The 18,488-nt window shown below is 43.0% G+C and overlaps 2 long non-coding RNA genes across 14 annotated transcripts in view; one reads left to right on the forward strand and one right to left on the reverse strand.

Moving 5' to 3' along the window:
• The window catches only part of LOC148222462 (uncharacterized), a 118,107-nt gene that overhangs the window by 44,987 nt on the left and 54,632 nt on the right, over nucleotides 1-18,488 (reverse strand). Inside the window, exon 1 of one of the 13 annotated variants that reach the window (XR_015805973.1) lies at nucleotides 16,248-16,278. The exons of 8 other annotated variants lie outside the window; for them this stretch is intronic. This is a non-coding gene — a long non-coding RNA (uncharacterized LOC148222462). Of the gene's footprint in view, nucleotides 1-12,201; nucleotides 12,613-13,268; nucleotides 13,321-15,740; nucleotides 15,883-16,059; nucleotides 16,098-16,247; nucleotides 16,279-18,488 lie in introns of those variants that run through there. 4 more of the 13 variants (XR_015805971.1, XR_015805968.1, XR_015805969.1 and 1 more) reach the window with 4 other exon arrangements.
• LOC148222463 (uncharacterized) lies at nucleotides 1,635-13,605 on the forward strand. Its single transcript, XR_015805976.1, has 2 exons — nucleotides 1,635-1,788; nucleotides 11,696-13,605. It is a non-coding gene; the product is annotated as an uncharacterized LOC148222463 (long non-coding RNA).

The following is an 18,488-nucleotide window of genomic DNA, read 5'->3' on the forward strand; positions in this document are numbered from 1 at the left end:
GGCTGTGACAACAGCTTGATTTGTTCTCAGGGTTCACTTGTCCATAAAGAAAATCCTACAGAGGGATAGGGCTGGTGATGCCCCATCCCTGGAAGTGTCCAAGGCCAGGCTGGATGGGATTTGGAGCAAGCTGGGACAGGGGAAGGTGTCCCTGCCATGGCAGGGGTGGCACTGGATGGGCTTTGAGGTCCCTCCCAACCCAAACCTTCTGGGATTGTGTGAAATGACTGCATCCATCCATCCATCCCCTCCCAAAAATTCTGGAAGAAAAAGAGGAAGGATGATGAGGACTGGAATTATCACATTCAAGGCTCTTCTAACTTGCACTGAGCAAGGTATATCTGGAAGCCTAAAAATAGCTTAAAAATCACATTCCCTCCCTCTGTGATCCCCAGGCAATTCTTCTGAGAGCCACACCTCTAGGTCAGGAATGGCATTTCTCACCAATTGACCCAGGAACTGCAGGGCAGCTGGGCTGAAAATAAAAATACTTCAAATCAGTCACTCTTGTAGGAAATGCACAAAAACGATAAGGCTAGCAGCAGCCAGATGGATGAAAAATTACACTTTTTAAAAAATGCAAAACGGGACAACCAAAAACTCCCTGGCAGAATTTAATTTTTTTTTTTTTTGGTTGGGTAATTCTGACTAATCAAAACAGAAGTACCAGAAATATGTCAGAATTCACATCTTGTTTAAAAACTGTAAAGAGCCATTTACTGGTGCTGGAACACAACATTTCAACACATCTGAAATGGAGTGCTGCAATTTTCTGATCTGAAAATATATTCTCAAAATTTTTACAACACTCTGGGATAATATCAGCTAAAAAGGCAACACTGGGAAAAACATTACAAGTTCATGCATCTTCAGTGGTCTGAAATGAAGGTAGAGTTTGAAGATAATTTGTTTTCCAGGAGGAAAATGGGGTTATTGTAGGGGAAAACCACACAAAGTTATAGCTTTTGACATATTCTTGAATGGCCAATTTCCTCCCAGCACTTCTCAGGTACAGATAGGGATGCAAACACTCATAGAAAGGAGATGCCCTGAGCAAGAACACAATATGTTTTAAAATTATTTTTTTCTTATTTGCATTAATGCTTTGAGCAAGCAAAGGGTCTCTTCATAGAAATACAGAATTCTTGATGTTGGGATGGATTTCAGTGATTGTCCAATTCCAAGCCCCATGCCCTTCATGCTGCCCACCCAACCTGGCCTTGCATGGAACCAGCTCCTTCTTGCAGGACAATTCAGATTTTCTGGCATTTGGCTGCACGGCTGGGAAAGGATAAATATGCTGAAATTAAAGAATCTATCATAAGTGGGAACAGAGTTAGAGAAGCACCTAAATAGCACCAACCCAATATCAAAACTTTTTATAAGCATCGAGCTTCTTTGCCTGGAAAGGGGCTGAAATCCTTGCATCAAAGGAGCTTACATAATTTGGAGTTACATCCACAGCTCTAGCTATTTTTATCTCGAAGGTACAGGCTTGTTCACAGCGAGGAACTTTCTGCAAAATTCTCAATGTGTTGCTTTAACTTGACAATAAATGCTGATTCCTCTCCCCCTCTCAGCACACACAGAGTTAGATAATGTCTGTCACATGCCCCGTTTCGCAGCTCCTTCTCCTTTCTTTTATTACAAGCATCATGAATTCCAAACACTCGAGTGTTTTCCCCTCCAGACTGACTGTGTACCTGAGCCATGCCTGCTCAGTAGGAAAATCTCAGCTTTTCAGCCCCACAACCCTTGGCAATATAAATCCTGCAAGATCATTTCGAGGTAAGTTAATTACAGACTTGAATTTTAAATGTCTGCTTCATGTTCTTCTCCTTTGAGTCAATAATTCCTGCGGACTGCACATCATCCTGTCACTCAGCCAGGCTGCTGGATGAAAACACCACACAACCCCTGCTTGCTGGAAACCTTTTGCCATTCCCTGGCAGTGATTTAAGACTTGAATATTCCCGTTAATTTGCACATTGTGACCCGCAGCAATGGAGATATTTGATCACTCCAGCAGCAGCTCTTGTGTAAAGAGTATTTTTCGCTCTGGTTTAACATATGCTAATAATGATATCTGTGCTGGCACATCCCCAAGAGTTTTTAAGAAAAAAAGTCAGATTCATCATCAGCTTTTCCACACCTGGGACATGCAGACATAGGCACAGGACTTTTTCAAATGTATTTACTCTCAAACCTGGCCTCTAGGATCAGGGATGTATTTTTAAATTTTAATTCCCTCCACAAATCTTAATGAGTTTTGCAGTTGGAGAATAAAGTTGCAAACACAGTGCATTACCTATCTTTAAAGGACTTGGAAATTTAAAGCTGTACTGTATTGTAGGGGGAGAAACTCGCTGGTTTTCCCCATGATTGCTCCAATTATTACTCTCCATAAGAGAGCAAAAAAAGTTCTTTAAAATATTGCAAAAAAATCTGCATAATATATCAATTGAAATCAGTATTCACCACAAATATTAAGATTTAAAAAATCCTATTCCCTCAAAGGATCTGGGTGCAAAAAATCCCAATCCTACGGCTGCATGTGTTGACTCCTGATTCTCAGGGTTTCTGTCCTTACATGCTGTTGATGTTTATGTTATGAAATAATATTGATAGAAAATAAGTTATTTCCTTTTAAAACCTTCTATGCAGCACTTCTAGTTTCTCTCCAATCTTTAATATACTTCTAAATAATATATTTAGCAAAAAAAAAAAAAAAACACCCAAAAAAACCTCATTTTTGGGGGGGTACAGAGAGGAATTAAACAACAGGAATATTTTCTTTTTCTGTAATTCATAACATGGGCACTCAACCAAGTGATGGAGGAAAACTTATTTAACTTTCTCAGAAAAATGTGGAGGTTGACATGGACTCAGTTACCATGGAAGGCAAAACGAGCCAAGTAGCAAAGTTTTTTGAAGGCTGCCAAGCAAATAGGTGGCAATTTGCATATTCATTTTCATATATTTTTTTTTTTTTTTTTTTTTTTTTTTAAGACAACAAAGCCAGAACTCCATGGATAATAATACATCAAAAACTGACAAAAGGAGGATAAAAGTACCTGGCCCAGAGCTAAGTCATGGTCAAGGATCTTTCTTCCCCCTGCCACTGTGTCACATCAGACATTTCTGAAAAGCCACACTTTGTCTACAAAGTGCACATTTCCCGAGTGATGCCATCTGTAAATGTCTGTGCAGGTGTGCAGTACAGAGAAATGGAGCTGCTGTACCAGAGCACTGTCCTCTCCCTGAGAGCAGTCCCAAAGCCTGCAGATTTCACAAGAAATCTCCCTGGACAATTTAACCCAGGACTTGTCTCTCAGGATCCCTTTCCTGCTGTCACCTCCCTCCAATGATTCTTATCTTTGATCCATTCTGATCTCTAAGGTCCCTTCCAACCCTATCCATTCTATGATTTTTTTAATACCAAAACAACTTTTTCTACTTAAAACTCTAAATAACACCCTTATATTCCATACATGAACCACTCTTTTTCTTCTCCATCAGTTTACCTACAGAGTTCCACAGAAATGTCTTTGCCAGCAAATAAATATAATTTTATCTCTGAAACCAACCTGTAATTTTAGAGAAAAGATTAATTTTGGCACAATAACTGATGGGTGCAAAGTTTCTGTCACTAAAATGATTTGTTTTTATCCTATTCCTCCATCCTAATTATCAACTGCCAAAAGACTGAAGGGAATTACACTGCTGTGATCAGCAACGTTGACCTTTTTGCCTTTTCACTACTTCTGTTAAGCCAGTTAACCCAGGCAGCAAAATTAGAACGAAGACTGACACTGGAGTAAACACCAGGAAAGCAGTGAAAATGCTGGGAAATTACCCTTCTCCCTCCCTCCTTGCAGCATTAAGAGCAGAGCCTCTGCTGAAACCCTCTCTGCTAAATTAGGCAGAGGTTTGGAAAAGAATGTTCTGATTGTTAATCATGAAATGTGCTGTAATCTTCTGCGAGGCAGCTCTAACCTCCTCAATCAGCTGCATTTTCTAACTTAATTACATGATTTTAAGTACTTCTAAGGAGGTGCTGTCAGATTTATCCTGGAGTTCTCTTAGACATTCCCACTGTAGTCATGGTGATGATATATAGAAATGGACAAAATGCCAGAGACCAGGGAAAATGTCAGAGCTATGGAACACCCACAATTTGCTCCTTGCCTAGAACTTACTTGGTATTTTTCAGTTAGCTGGAAAGATTCTCTTAGTGTATTAACACCCCAAAATAGCAAGATTAATAGTGGATGGATAATCTTATTGCTAAACACACACACTGGGGTGATTCCCACCTCTAGGAGTAGCTCACAAATATTTGGGAGACCCGTGGCACAAGCATGTGCATCCCACTGGGATTTCATTCCCTCTGCAATCCCAGCCCTGCTCTGCAGGAACAATCCCTTCCATGCTGCCTATCCTGGCCTAGGAGCCAGCTCCCATTATTCTGAGTCCTGCCAGCTGCCTTCAGGCTGATAATTACTCCCTCCTCAGATGCAGGAAATTATTATTACCTGGATATTTATAACCAGCCGATGGAACACCAGTGGCAGTGGGAAAAACAAATTATGAATATTTGTTAATTTAGCAGGCTCTCAACAAATCTTCATTTTCTCTAAATATTCTGCACCTATTTTACAAGACCTTTATTACTGGTGAGGAGAGCACTGTGATGCCAGTCACCTACCTCAATTGCTGACAGAAAGGATGAATACCATGGTACATATTTGCTCTCCCAGGAGATTGCTGAGCTCAGCTCCTTGTGGAACACCCTGGCTGTCATTTAGCCAAATTTCCTCTCAAAAAAGCCCCCTTAATTTAGACCAAATCAAATCTATTTGTTTGGGATTTTTTTTAGATGAGGCTACATAACAACCAAGCTCCTGGTTTTCGGTTCTTAGCCCAGGTAAGAGTTAAATTTCCTTGGTAACTCCACAGTGAGAGCAAACTAAAGACAAGAGGGTTCTCACTTCCTGCCAGCTGTAGATCTTACCTTCAGCTCTGGGAATTACCCGAGCTGAATAAATGGGTGAATAGCTCCCATCTTGGGTTTATTTGCCTTTTATGAGTTCTTCTCGCCAAGTGTGACTCCCATCTCTGCAGTTCACACCTGTAAAAGGGTGGCTGCTGCTCCCACAGCATCTGAGAGCTCCAGCAGTGGGCTCGCAGTGAACTGCGTGCTCCCTATTACAGGGATCTGGGGATGAGCACATCATTCCTCACTGTCCGCGAATGCAGCTGAAATTCTTATCTTTATAGAGTAGGGAGGTCAGCATTTACTGCTGCATGCACAGGCATCACTCAGTCCTACAGGCAGAGTTCACCTGTCCATGATTTTTATGGTCTGCAATCCATTTCAGATTGAAACATTGCCATCCTTACAGGGGTCATGCAGACAGTTTTTCTTATGCTGTTCCAAATAGATTTTTGTTGTGTTTTCTTCCCTCGTTCTGCTGTGAGCAAAGGTGCAGAACGCCTGGAGGAGGCGTGAAACGGGAGGCAATCAGTTCTCACTTTCAAGGGCTAACAACTCTTTTCTGTTCTCAGGAAAAAAAAATAAAAATTAGAGGGTATGAATCAAGAACAGAGCCAGGAATTAGAAAAGGCCACATCAGCTGAGGAGAGAGAGACAGAGGAGCAGAGGTAAAGCAGTTTCAGGTAATAATGTGCAGCTCATCCCCATTCATCACTGCTCTGATATTGCAGAATGGAAAGCACCAGAGCCTCTGGAATCACAGCACATAACGTGTGACACATTCCTGCTGGGACCAGGGGCTGAAATCCCGTTTCCTGGCTTGTCTTTGCCTCATCCTGCTGCTTGCAGGTGAGCATTTGCTCATTCCAGCTCTCCCGTGGCTCCCAAGGCCATCCCACGAGTCAATAACACACATCCCACCAGGGCGATAAATCCTGGTGGAATTATCCAATTATCAAATTATCCAAATCATCCAAAAGATTGGAACTGCTTGGGCTCACTTCATTCACTGTGGGGATGCTGCCATGGGCTCACTGCAGGGACAATCTGCTCTGTCCTGGACAGACACAGTCAGGAACTGCTGGAGAGCTCAGCCACAAAGACCAAACTGCTTGTTCTCTGGGGGCAGGATTAACAATTAAATCAGGACAACAATTACAAATTAACTGGTAAATTCTAGCTTTGTGCATAAACACAGTTTTCATTCCAAAGTACTTGTGGGAGTCATGGCTAAATTTTTGCTTTTTTCTGAATTAGCAGAGGTGGTGTGACCAACCCAGACACTTCAGGACTGAAGATTTCTGTTAATATAACGAGGATTGCATAACAGGACAGATTATTTCTCCCCAGTATTCTTATTCTTTTCATTCTTACTCTCATTCTTACTCTTATTCTTATTCTTATTCTTATTACCTCTCTGGTTCAGGTTGGTTTAGTGCCTATCAAGTACAGGTTAGTCTCCAGAAGCAGCAGATTTGTTGGGGAACAGTAAAGTCTGGAGTTTGGCATTTATTCCTACATCAACTCAAAATGAGGACATCTTAATTAATATTCATATGTGTTTTTAATATTTTCATGGCTCCTGCATTGTCTTGGTGGAAGGAGGGAACCCCTTCCTCTGGTTCAACAGCCAATTCTCTTTAAGGACTGTAAATGAGCTCAAAGTTAATTCAGGAATTTCTGGATGGGAAGCTGCCTGCTTACCCACACACACAGCCCTGAGAATTTTCAGAGCATCACCAAGTTTTTGTAATTAGGAGTAAATCCCCTGAAATACAAGAAATGTTGGCAAATAAAGGGGTTGAAGAGTCACCATGAGATAGAATTTAGTCAGAGCACCTCAAAAATTACTCATTCCATCCACAGCTCCATTTCTCTATTTACATTCCTCTATTTAAATTTGCCTAATTAAAGAAGTTGTCTTTACAACTGACAAAATCCTAATTAGATGTGCCAGGTAAGATTAAAAATAAAAGGTCATCAAGAAACAAAAGACAAAAGTTTCTCCTTTGTTTCTCTGCAATGTATTAAAATATCATTAAAGAAGGTATTTATTGTTTAAAGACTTTCAAATTGCATCTCTGCTACTTTTCCTAGGGGCCTGTTTAGAAGTTTAGAGATATTTTTACAAGGGATTTTTACAAGGGAGAGAACAAATTCTTATTTATCCAAATCAGCCTTTAAGAAAAGCATGAATTATCTTTTTTCTCTCTCGTCTATTTGAGATTAAGATCCATTTGTGATCACAATATTTTAACATCTGCCTCCTGGGGAAAGAAAAGACCAGACATGATTTCTCTGGACAAATGTTGGGGGGTTTTTTTGTTTGTTTGTTTTGGTTTTGATTTGTTTTGTTTTGAAATCAAGTTTTTTATATATCAAGAAGAAAACCAGTAATAAATTCTCATTTTTTTTCTTTTGCAAAGGACATCAAGCTTAGTAACATGGCACTTTCTAATTTATTCTGGTTTACATAAAAATAGTGAAAATGTTTCTTAATTTCTCAAAAGTTCTACCTATCAATATTGTGCTCTGATTACAAAAATAGAAATTGAATTTCTGTGGATGGGGAGGGGGATTTGAAAAAATATTTTAAACCAAAATGAATTCAATCTTCAAAGATTAAAAGCAGCCACATTCCAGCAATCTGCCACAGTGGGGATAAATTATCTATTATTCTATAAAATATCATTACATTAAAAAGCAAGACTAATCAACCGAATTCTTTAAAATTTCATTTTAAGGAATGAACTATGCAGTGGGTTTAGTGTATAAACAGTAACCCAGCACTCACCACACCACAGGAAAAATTCTTCTGGAGGAAAATGTTTGAAACCTCCTCAAATTTAAATATCAGAACTTCATAATAAAGGAGAAAACTGCCACTGCTACTGTAAAGTTAATATATTTTATATATTATAATATATAAAATATTGGCAATCTTATGTTTTATCATCTAGAAATCGAAAATAAAACGAGGACTGATGGCCTTAAACCACCAGTCTGCACAGTCCAGGGTGGAAATATTTCTATTGAGCTCATCAGGAACAGAAAAGAAATTATAGTGAGTTTGGAGAATTCTCCTACTAAATTACAGCTTTGCAGGGCTCCCTACTCAATAGGCCACAATAAGGTAACAATGTGGGATCAATATTCTGTTCAGTTATCTCATTTAAGAGATTATAATGCCAGACCCCCTCTAAGTGGTTTGTTACCTTCTGTTGCCTCTGGAAAATCATCTCTATCAAAAAGACATCAAACCAACTTAATCCAGAGAGATTTTAACAACTAATACACAGGATTTGGGTAAAATAATCTGTAAAATCTCTATGGCAGCTCCAGGTAAAGGGTTTAGGGTTTCTCCTGCTTTCTCTTCTTGTTTCATCTCTGATAATTCATCAGAACTCTTCAGCTCTCAACCCTTTTCAGTTCTGCTGAAATTTTGTTCAGCAGGAATAGGAAAGGAGTTTTGAATAAAATGTTGTGAAGTGATTGCTAAAACCAGCACCTCTGAATGTTGGCACGGCCTGAGCAGGTAAATATTCTGCATCTGGGACACACAGAGAGATTTCCTCCTTTTGGGTGTATGCTCATTGTTTTCAAGGCTCTAAAGAAGCTCAGGTTAATTCAGGAATTGCTGAATGGGAAGCTGTCTGCTCATCCATTAAAAACGGGAACAATTTGCCAGCACCACCATTCATTCCCATGGTGGAAAGAGCAGGTTTCTTGGGAGGCCATCAAAATCCCACCAAAAATATGATCTCAGCAGCTTTGCTCTGAGATTGTCAATTTATGAGCAGTGCAGTGTCAACCACACTTAAAGCAAGAGGTGTTAGGTCCACTCCTATTAGACTGCCAGATTTTGGGGACAAGATGATCATTTTGGTGTCTTTATCATGTTGGTAACTCCCCCTGTGTCAGCCTGGTGGTCAGCTCTCACTGATCCCACAGAGGAAAAGAACAGCCAAAAACTGCTGCCAAATGCTCAACCCCAGTTCATAATCTGCTTCTTTTCAGGAAATACTTCCATTCACTTTTGAGGGTTCTTTTATCCATTTTCAAGGATGCTTGTGTGAGCATGAACAACTGTAGAGATGGAAACTCAAAGCCTGTCGAATTTTTTCTCTCAAACAAGTGGATATCCAGGGCAGATTAATCAAGTGAATTTCCACAGAGTCATGGAATGATTTGGAAAGGAACTTAAATCCCAGCCAGTGCCACCCCTGCCATGGCAGGGACACCTCCCACTGTCCCAAACCCCAATGTCCAGCCTGGCCTTGGGCACTGCCAGGGATCCAGGGGCAGCCACAGCTGCTCTGGGCACCCTGTGCCAGCCCTGCCCACCCTCCCAGGGAAGACTTTTTCCTAATATCCAAGCTAAACCTACCCTTTTTCAGTTTAAAGCCACAAATTAAACTTGCAAATGATATTACCTTCTGGATAAATCAAGAATGTGTGTGTACAAAAAATGTCAATGCATTAAATAAAAAAACCACAGAAATCTTCCCTCTTTGTGCATGAAGTTGAAATTACATCCCATCAAGTCCAACTTTCCCTGGTTCCTGAGTTTCTGCTTTCCTGCCTTGTTCACACAGAAGTTGTGCCATGAGACCTGTGATGTGTGAACGTGGGTTTACACAGTGCTCCAGCTGGAAGGAAGAAACAAATCACTTTAGCATTTTTATATTTTTAAATCTCCTGTCTGCTGATGTTCCCTTCCCTCTCTGCTCGTTTTGTGTTAGAGCTTCATTGTTGTTCAACTCCTGCTTTTATTTGCTGATATTACACCAGTCCAATTACAAGGCAGGAAAAACCAGCATGCAATTGGGGTGCCTAAGTACAGCCTGAATGCCAGCTTGTAACTCTGGAATACCTGGAAAAAAGCAGCTTGGGACTGATCAGGAGACAGCTGACATCAAAGGAACAGCTCCAGTGTCAGGCAAGCCCATGGAGAGCAACCAGAATCCTGGTGATCAAATGTTTTTTATGGGAATGCAGACATGAGACATGCTCATGGGTGTTTCAGTCACTTGGCAGCACAAAGAGTTAATTCCACTTGCAAAAACGTTTGGTCTCCCCTCATCTAAGCCAGCAGATCCCCCTGTGCCTGGCTAAGGAGCAGTTTTGGACTGGTGCAAAGCCAGGTCCCTCTGCAGTTCGCAGAGCCCCAGCCGGATTTAGGCCAGCAGGGAGCTGGGGTTGGGCTCAGCTTTAGGGTCAGGCTCCCCACGGGGGTCAGAACCGAGCACCTGCTCTACCTGCACGACACAAAAAGGCAGCACCACCCCAGGAACTGCCTGAGCACAAAGCCAAACCCACTGCTGGTACTACACAAACATCTGGAAGGCTGAGGAGGAGCATCCCGGCTGGGAAAGCTCCACTCTGCTCCAGGAGCTGAATTTACCTGCCCAGGTGTGCACATGGAGCTGGTGGGAGGCCCTAAATCAGGGCTCATTTTAGTGCAGCATTGAGAAATTACCTGAGAAACCCTCAGAGAGCCCCACTGTGGCTTAGCTCATCCTTCTCTTTATGCCTCAGCTATCCCAGCCCTGAGACAGGGACAGTCACACCCCAATCTCTGCTCCCCTGAGCCATTTATATGGCATTTTCCTTGGAACAGCACAACTTGAGCACCCAGGAGGGATGTGATAACATAAATATAACGTAGCAAAACAGAAAACAAAACATAGAAAGAAGCCCCATGGGTTGCTCAAAGCTTTTTCCTTAGCCTCTTCTTATACTGTGTGTTAAAATTTAAGAGGCAGAGGATGTTTTTTAAACTGCAGACAGTACAAGCACAGGCAAAAAATACAAGAAATCCTAATTGCCCTGCAATTAGTTCTTCATAAATAGGTGCAATGATCTCTCTCTCATCATCTATTGATTGATAGCAGCCAAAGCAGATGTGATTTGCTTTGTAAATATTCCTGGCAGAACTGACAGAGCTACAGAAATAATGAGCATTGCAGTGAAGCAAAGCAGGTCACACCTGCCTTTAAGAATGATCAGGAATTTTGAGCCCTTTAAAGGCTGACACGAGAGGAGATGATGCACTGGAGACCTGCACAGAAGCCAAGTCCTTCAGGGGTTTTCTGCAGAGTTTTTATATTGCTCGAGCTCATCACCAAAGAACCAAAAGCACCGTGCAGGCCACTGGATTTAGAGACATCTCTGAGCAAAATTGCAGCATCCAGGGGGATGCACTACAAGCTTTGAAGTGCTTCAGTCCATTTGGAATTTCATTACCAGGTGTAGAAATAATAAAGATATCATTTTAAACGTGTTTCAAAACAAGATCTATACTTGCTGGATGCTCTCAAATGTTTCTCTTAATAAAAACTTCTGATATTTTGTGCTCAAGGAAACTATAAAGGTCTTTCAGAAGCTGTGCAAGGAAGTAGCACAGAAGCAAAGATTCTCTTTTTAGCCCAAAGACAGCCTTCAGAAGAAAGTTCACAGTAAGCAAGAGTATAAAGAGGGACCTACATTTAAGGAATGATTATGCAGCTCCTCTCCTTCTTTAAAGGAAAGGAGTTAATCTCACTTTTTCCTCCCTCAGGACTTTTTAATTATTTTTAAAATTAACTACTTCCACATCATTCTTCAGCCTCCTCTGAGTGAATGATAACGTGGTGTGGGTAACACCAAACTTTGTGGTTTTGTTTGCCTCAGATTAACTTCATTTTGCATTTCTTACAGTTTCACAGACATCTTTGGAAGCCAGGGAGGCAGGACAGGACAGGTTGGGGAGTGCCAAAGAAGAGGCTCAACCTTCCCAAGAAAAAGAGGCAAACACAACTGTGATCAGTGACTGATCAAAGACATTTACTCAAAGTCTGATTCTTATGTGCAAACACTCCTCAAATGCAAAGTTCTCTGTGTGGTGGTACTCACTCACACACACACACACAAATCCAGGGGGCTGGATTGGGGAATTTGTAGGGAGTTAGTGGGGAGAGAGAAGGAATTTCCATCCCAAAGTCAGAGTCGGATCTCAATCAGCTCAGCAGCAGAGTCCCGTATCCAAGCCAAGGAGCTGCACACACACATTAGGAAGGTGTTTGGATTCTCCCGGGCTCCAGGAGCATTCTGCAGTGCAGCTGAGCCCTGGATGCCCGAATTTCACCCAGGCTCTGTATTTGCACCACCCCGGGGCACAGCAGCCCCTCCATTCACCCCACAGAGCGCTGCCACCCAGACATCACCTTCCACTTCCACAGATGCATCTTGCAGGGAAAAAGAATTCCTGCCAGCTCCACGGACCACAACAACATCAATAATTTCCTGCTCCAGCCAACAGGGACCATTCCACACCGCTGCAGCCACTTCCCAACTTCCCCTCTCATCCCTGGAAAAAGCAGCCCTGAACAGCCTCGCAGCGAGCCTGGGCTCGGGGCTGGATTATTTCCTTTGTGTTTCTAAGCAATTCCTCGTTGCCAATCGGTTTGTTTGTTCTGCGACTAAACTTCACTTTCTCATGCCAGCCTCAGTCTCTGTTTGATCTCTCAGCGTGATTTCGGGCATCTCAACTTCCATTTCTTCCCTCCCATTTGCATTTTGGCTGCCTTCACTGTCACCTTCCTGACACGCTGAGCTCCTCTCCCTGCTTCTGTCTATTGTACACAGTTTCTACAAAGAGCAGAACAGGGGGGCAGTATTTGTACTCGCCTAAAAAAAAAAAAGCAATTCCTTCTGCAGCCGCAGCCTTCACATCCCGACAGCAAGTAATCTACAGCTTTCTAAAGCCCTGAGACAGATTGCAAAACCTTAGTTTAACGAAAAACAAAAACAAAAACAAAAAGCCAACACCCCTTCCAGCAGGGATGAGCAGGGAAGAACAAGAGGGATGCTTTAAAAATGCCCAAAATGCAGCAGTAATCTTCACGGTGGCACAGGGATGATTTAACTTCAATTTTCTCACCCGTGTCAGCGAATGTATTTTGAATACGGGACGGAGGCACAAAAGGCAGCTCAGCTGTGGGCTTATTAATCTATTTTGTAAGGAAGAAGCATCTAGAAAATAGTCCTGGAGGAAGAGATTAGGGAGCAAAGCCCGGGCTCTCGGGGAGCGCCGCAGGATCCATTCATTGTGTGCTGCAGCTCTATCCGAGAAGGATCTGCAGAAAACGCTGTGCTCTGCACTGCTCCCCACTGCACATCCCGGCAATTTCAGACACTTCTCCAAGCAAGGCGCCAGCATTTTTATCCCAGAGAACCATTTATAAATAAAGCTGATGTTTGTCAAAGCCCCGACTCCCGGTACAGAACTCACAAGTCTGGTTTGCTTGCATTAAACAGCCCCGAGGCTTCCTGCTGGATAAAAGTTCTCTGGCACTCCCGTAAGTGTCAATGGAAGGGGATGGGAGATAAAATTCGATTCACTGGGAGATGCTCAGGAGGGTTTCTGGCTGTGCAATCCCCCTTCCCTCCTGCCATGTATAATTTCAGTGAATTTGCTCTCTCTGAGAATAGCCTATCTACCTATTTATATTGTTATTTATTATTAAATATTTTTAAACACTGGTTTTTTTCCCCCAAAAAAGTCCTATATTGTTACCCATGACTTCATTTTCTTTTCTCCATTAAAATTTAATCTTATTATCAGAAAATTACTTTTTTCCCCCTCTAATAACTCTTGTGTGACAGACAGCCAATTTTACTGACATCAGATCCTTGCAGCATGTACTGGAGACCAAGAGGGGGAAAAAAATGACTACGAGGCAAACCATGCATTATGGAATCAATATGACATGCTGTATCCAACCTTTTTTTTTGTTTTGTTTCCTGAAGACAAGAAAACCCTCCCATCAATTTTATTCTGCAAAAGAAGAAATCTGTCATGGGACTGACTGAATAATCACAACCTTAATTACCCTGAGCAAACATAATGAGGGGGACTGTGATAAATTAAGGAAAATCCTCAAATTCTAATGCATCTTTCAGATCACTCAGAGTCCCAGCAGCTTTGTCACACCTGTAACCTGCCCTTCCTTCCCTCAGCTCCGGGGACTGAGATCTGAACATGCAAAATTGGGTAAAACAGGTGAGGGATGAAGATTGCTTTGTGTGCACGAGTTTGGGGAAGAGGGACCCAAAGGCTCCCCCAGCCCTGGGGATGATCAGCACCAGCAGCCCCTGTGTCTGAGGGAAATGAGGTTCAGGCAGATGTTTCCTCTTCTGAAAGAGACAAATCACTGCCCTGGCTCCCTCTCTACTCCACGTGAACAAGGACAAATAAATGATTGGCACCTGTCAGATAACAGCCGAGATGATCCATCCCGAACACAGCAGTCATTTCCCAATAATGAGAAATAGCCAGGTTCGTTTTGTGGGAAGTAAATCTTGTTAAAAAATGAACCTTAAGAATGTGTACCATGGACCTTGGGTATTGCTGCAGCTCGCTGAGGGCTGCAGAGAGGTGTGAGGGGCTGCTCCTGTGCTAGCAGGGCTCGAAGCCAGACCTGTGACTTGCTGTGGGGTGTTACCATCATGCAGAATGACACCCATGCCACCAAATAAAGGATTTGAGCCTGCTTTGGACCCATGGCACAAAGCACAAACAGTGAATCACAGAATCATCTGGGTTCAGCAAGACCTGTGAGGTTGAGCCCAGCATTAACCAGCACTGCCAAGCTCACAACTAAACTATGTTCAATTCACTCTCACATCCCAAGCTACTGTCCCCATCGCCTCGAGGGACACTCATTGCTCTGTCACATCCTCCCAGGAAAAAGGGTTCTGGGTGTTCTCAGGGGCTGCATCCACAGAGCACCAGCTGCTGGGACAGTGCATTCATGTTATTTGCTGTTTCTGATGCCTTAAGTTTTAGCTTTCATATTTTCTAGATTCTGCACTGCATTAGGATATAACCCTGAACTCCAGATCAAGTGTTCCAAGTTCTCCTCCCAGCTCAGGCACACAGAACAATCCTTTTCCAGCCCCACAACCAAGGACACGCTGCAGCTCCAGCCCCAAAAAGTGCAAACAGCAGCGAATGGAGGAGAGAATCTGGGAGGATGGGACTGCAGAACCTGGAGCTGGGATTGGACAATGAACCCAAGATGGAAATGGACCCAAACTGATAAAAGTGTGAAAACTCCTGACCCAGGGTCCATCTTGGGTGTAGCCATGGCCAGGCTCTTGTGCTGCCCAAGGTGAATCCTTTGAAGGGTTTTAATAAATCCCTGCTTTATTCCTTTAACCCTGTCCAGCCTCTGTTCTAGGCAGCCTCTCAAGGCACATTTCCAGTGCAATTCCACAGCCCCAGTGCCTGTTCAGAGTTAAAGCTCTTCTGGCTTTGTTTCAAGGAACCCAGAGCCTTTGCACTTGCAAACAGCTGTGCAACATGAGCCAAAGCACAGCCCATGGGGACCACCCAAAGATCCACACGAGGGCCTTCCTGGTCCCTTTTGGACTCAGGCAAAACCTGAACAGCCAAAAAGAAGCCCTTGGACGCTGCTTGGTTTCCAGGCAGTGACTCCCAGTGCTGTTACAGAGCCAGGCTCCTCACCCACTGCAGAGCTCTGAGTGAGGAGCTGCAGAATGAAATCCAGTAAATCAATAGGCAGCCACTGAGAGGAGCAGAGTGCTAAATCACAGCCATGCTAATTTAGATCTAATTAGGAGTGTCAGGGAGCCAGCACTGGCCAGTTCAGCCCTGCCTAGGTGGAAGCACTTCCATCACATGCAGAGAAGCTGATGTACAAGAAGAAAGGCAAGAAATTAAAGATCAAAACCAGGCCACCTGTGGAATTTGGCTGCTCCTGTGCACCAAAGCTCTCCAAATAAATCCCAGGGCTGAGGAGTCTGAGTTCCACCCCCTGCTCCAGACCTGCCCCTTGGAGGAAATGCTGAGCTCCAGCCCAGGCTGAGGATCCTGTTCACTTCTCAGCACAGCTAATTTGCTTTTTAATAGAAGTTACCATGGAGTAGCTTATGCACAGGGCTTCCCAAAGGTGAAAAACAACCCACACCACCCTCCCTTGCTGCCTGGCTTTTTTGCTGTGAGTGCAGCTCCATGTCTACCTAATGACACATTGAGCCAGCCTCCAGGGGAGAGTTACCTGAGGAGCAGAGAAACGTTAGGCTCAAATGAACACCTGCCCAGCTGCCTGAAACCTGGATAAAACAGACTGGATAAAATGTTCTGCAATCCAGTGCTGTCCCTCTGTGCCTAGGCTTTTCCATGGAGGATGGAGATGCACCCTCAGCAGCAGGGAAGAGAGTGGGAGAACACAAACATCATCCTTACCCCTGGTTTTTTCCATCCCTCAAGTTTCTGCTTTTTTTTTTTTTTTTTTTTTTTTTTATACTGAAGCATCTCTTTTATCCAGGAGAACTGGACAAGCACTTAGAAGCCAAATAAAATTCTGTTTGAAACAGCCTCTGAGCTATTGGGTGTTAGTTCTTCCTAATCCAGAAGAAAATAATTGAATTCAAAGGATCTCTAAAGGCCTTTGGAGGCTTGGCTGACAAAAAGTGCTGCCACGACTTGCTTTAGAAGAAAGCCAGGTTTGTTAGTTTGGTGAACACCATTAAAATGAACAGCACTTCCTCTCTAATAGCACCAAAGAGACTTCAGTGGGATTGTTTGACTGTGAACTCTGCATTTCCTTAAAATCCCCTCTCTATTCACATCATTAAAGTGTTTTTAGAAACTCTGAATAAACAACACAAAGGGCTTTTCTTATTGCATGCAATTGGAATACAGGAAAAAACAAGCAAATATCTGAACTCCAACAGGAAAAGCATCTCCAGATTTCCATAACAGATGATACAGATAATAGAGGCATTCATAAGCCCTTTTTTTTCCATCTAAGGCTGAAGAACTGGTGGCAGCACCTTGTTTATGGGTTTGATGAATCAAAGGGAGCACTTCCCTGCTTTTGTGTCTCTGCTAATTGCCCTTTAATGGAAACCACTTACTTTATTGGTGCAAAAAAACTGCCTTGAAGTGTGTTTTCTAGGCAAAAAGCCCAGTGCTTTAATTAATACCTTGAAATGATCACTGATTAATGATACCAGTCCGGGGCTGTTGCACAAAGGTTTTTTGCTCAACTTTTCCCCAAAAAATCAGAAAGATTAATGATGTTATCTTTGGTACAGAAAGCTCCACTCCTGGAAACCCTTTGGGATGGAGAACACACACAACATTTAGCAGCTGCAGCAGAGGCTGTGCAGAAGGAGAGGGGGATACCACCAGAGTGTCTCCAGGAGGAACAGCATCATTAATGCTGTGACCCCTTCCCACAGACTTGAAGATCCTCACATTTATTTCCTTCATTTTCTACCAGCTCTATTTTGCAAGAAATTGTCTTTTATTTCTTTCCCCTGACTAAAGAAGGCTAGAGAACAGACACATTTTAGGTCTCAAATTCCTGATTTATGTTAGTCAATACACTTGTTTCTTGAAGTGTGGAAGGAAGCTAATAAAACGAAAATCTACATTAAACACCAATTTGTTTCTATGGTTTAATGCCGAAGGAAATCACAAACTGCCAGACTCTTCAGGTATATCAGAATCAGCTTTGTAGAGCACAAATTATTATCTGATTACAAAATTTATGCAAAACCCAGGGCACAAGTGCTGCAAAGGAGTTGTGGGCAGATCAGGTGATAATCACTTGTCCATGGAGCTGTTGTCATCACATTAATTATGTAATTCTTGTTGTGTCTCTTTGGCACAGATTGATAAAGAGCAGCCAGAATAATTTATGTTGGAAAAGACATTAAGGAGCCTTCAGCTCCAACCCCTGCCATGTGCAGGGACACCTTCCCCCATCCCGGGCTGCTCCAAGCCCTGCCCAACCTGGCCTTGTGTGGGATCATTCTGGAAATCTCCTCATTTGTCAAAAGCAGCAGCACCAGGGGTGTCCCAGGACCAGGATCTCAGCAGGGAAGGCAGAGGGGGCTCCTCCCTGCCCTGAGCACACCCAGCTCAGACACAGGGGCTGCTCCAGCACTGCCTGCTTGGTACAACCTGAGCTCACAGCCACAGGTTGTCCTGAAAGATGATTTTCCAAGCTGCATTCTACCAGGAGAGCAGTACCCAGTACAGCTGTGCTCCCCCAATGGCACCAATTTCAATCCCAGCTCGGGGAATTTCAGCATTTCTCACAGTGGTAGGGTTTGAAGTGTTTGGAGCTACCACGAGACCTTTTTCAATCATTAACAAACTAAATTAAAACCCACAGGAGCAGCTATCATGTCTTTGGGTGCTGGAGCCAGAGGCACCTGCAGCTTTTACATCCTCCCCTCATGCCCAGGCTGCACTCCCTGTCCAGGCAAAGCTCCTGCTGGGCAAAATCCATTTTGTTGGGAAGGACAAAGACCAGCATGGGTGCCTGTTCCAGCCAAACAGCTCCTCCCTGATTTCCACTCCCATGATAATACATGAGGTTTTATTCAGGAATTCCATGTCCCACTGTGCTATTTGCCAATGTTGTTGTTCAGTCCTACACTTTTATTGCTGCACAAAAATATCGTTCATTTT

Source organism: Sturnus vulgaris, chromosome 11, assembly GCF_052056855.1.
Source record: "Sturnus vulgaris isolate bStuVul1 chromosome 11, bStuVul1.hap1, whole genome shotgun sequence".
NCBI classification, from domain to species: Eukaryota; Metazoa; Chordata; class Aves; order Passeriformes; family Sturnidae; genus Sturnus; species Sturnus vulgaris.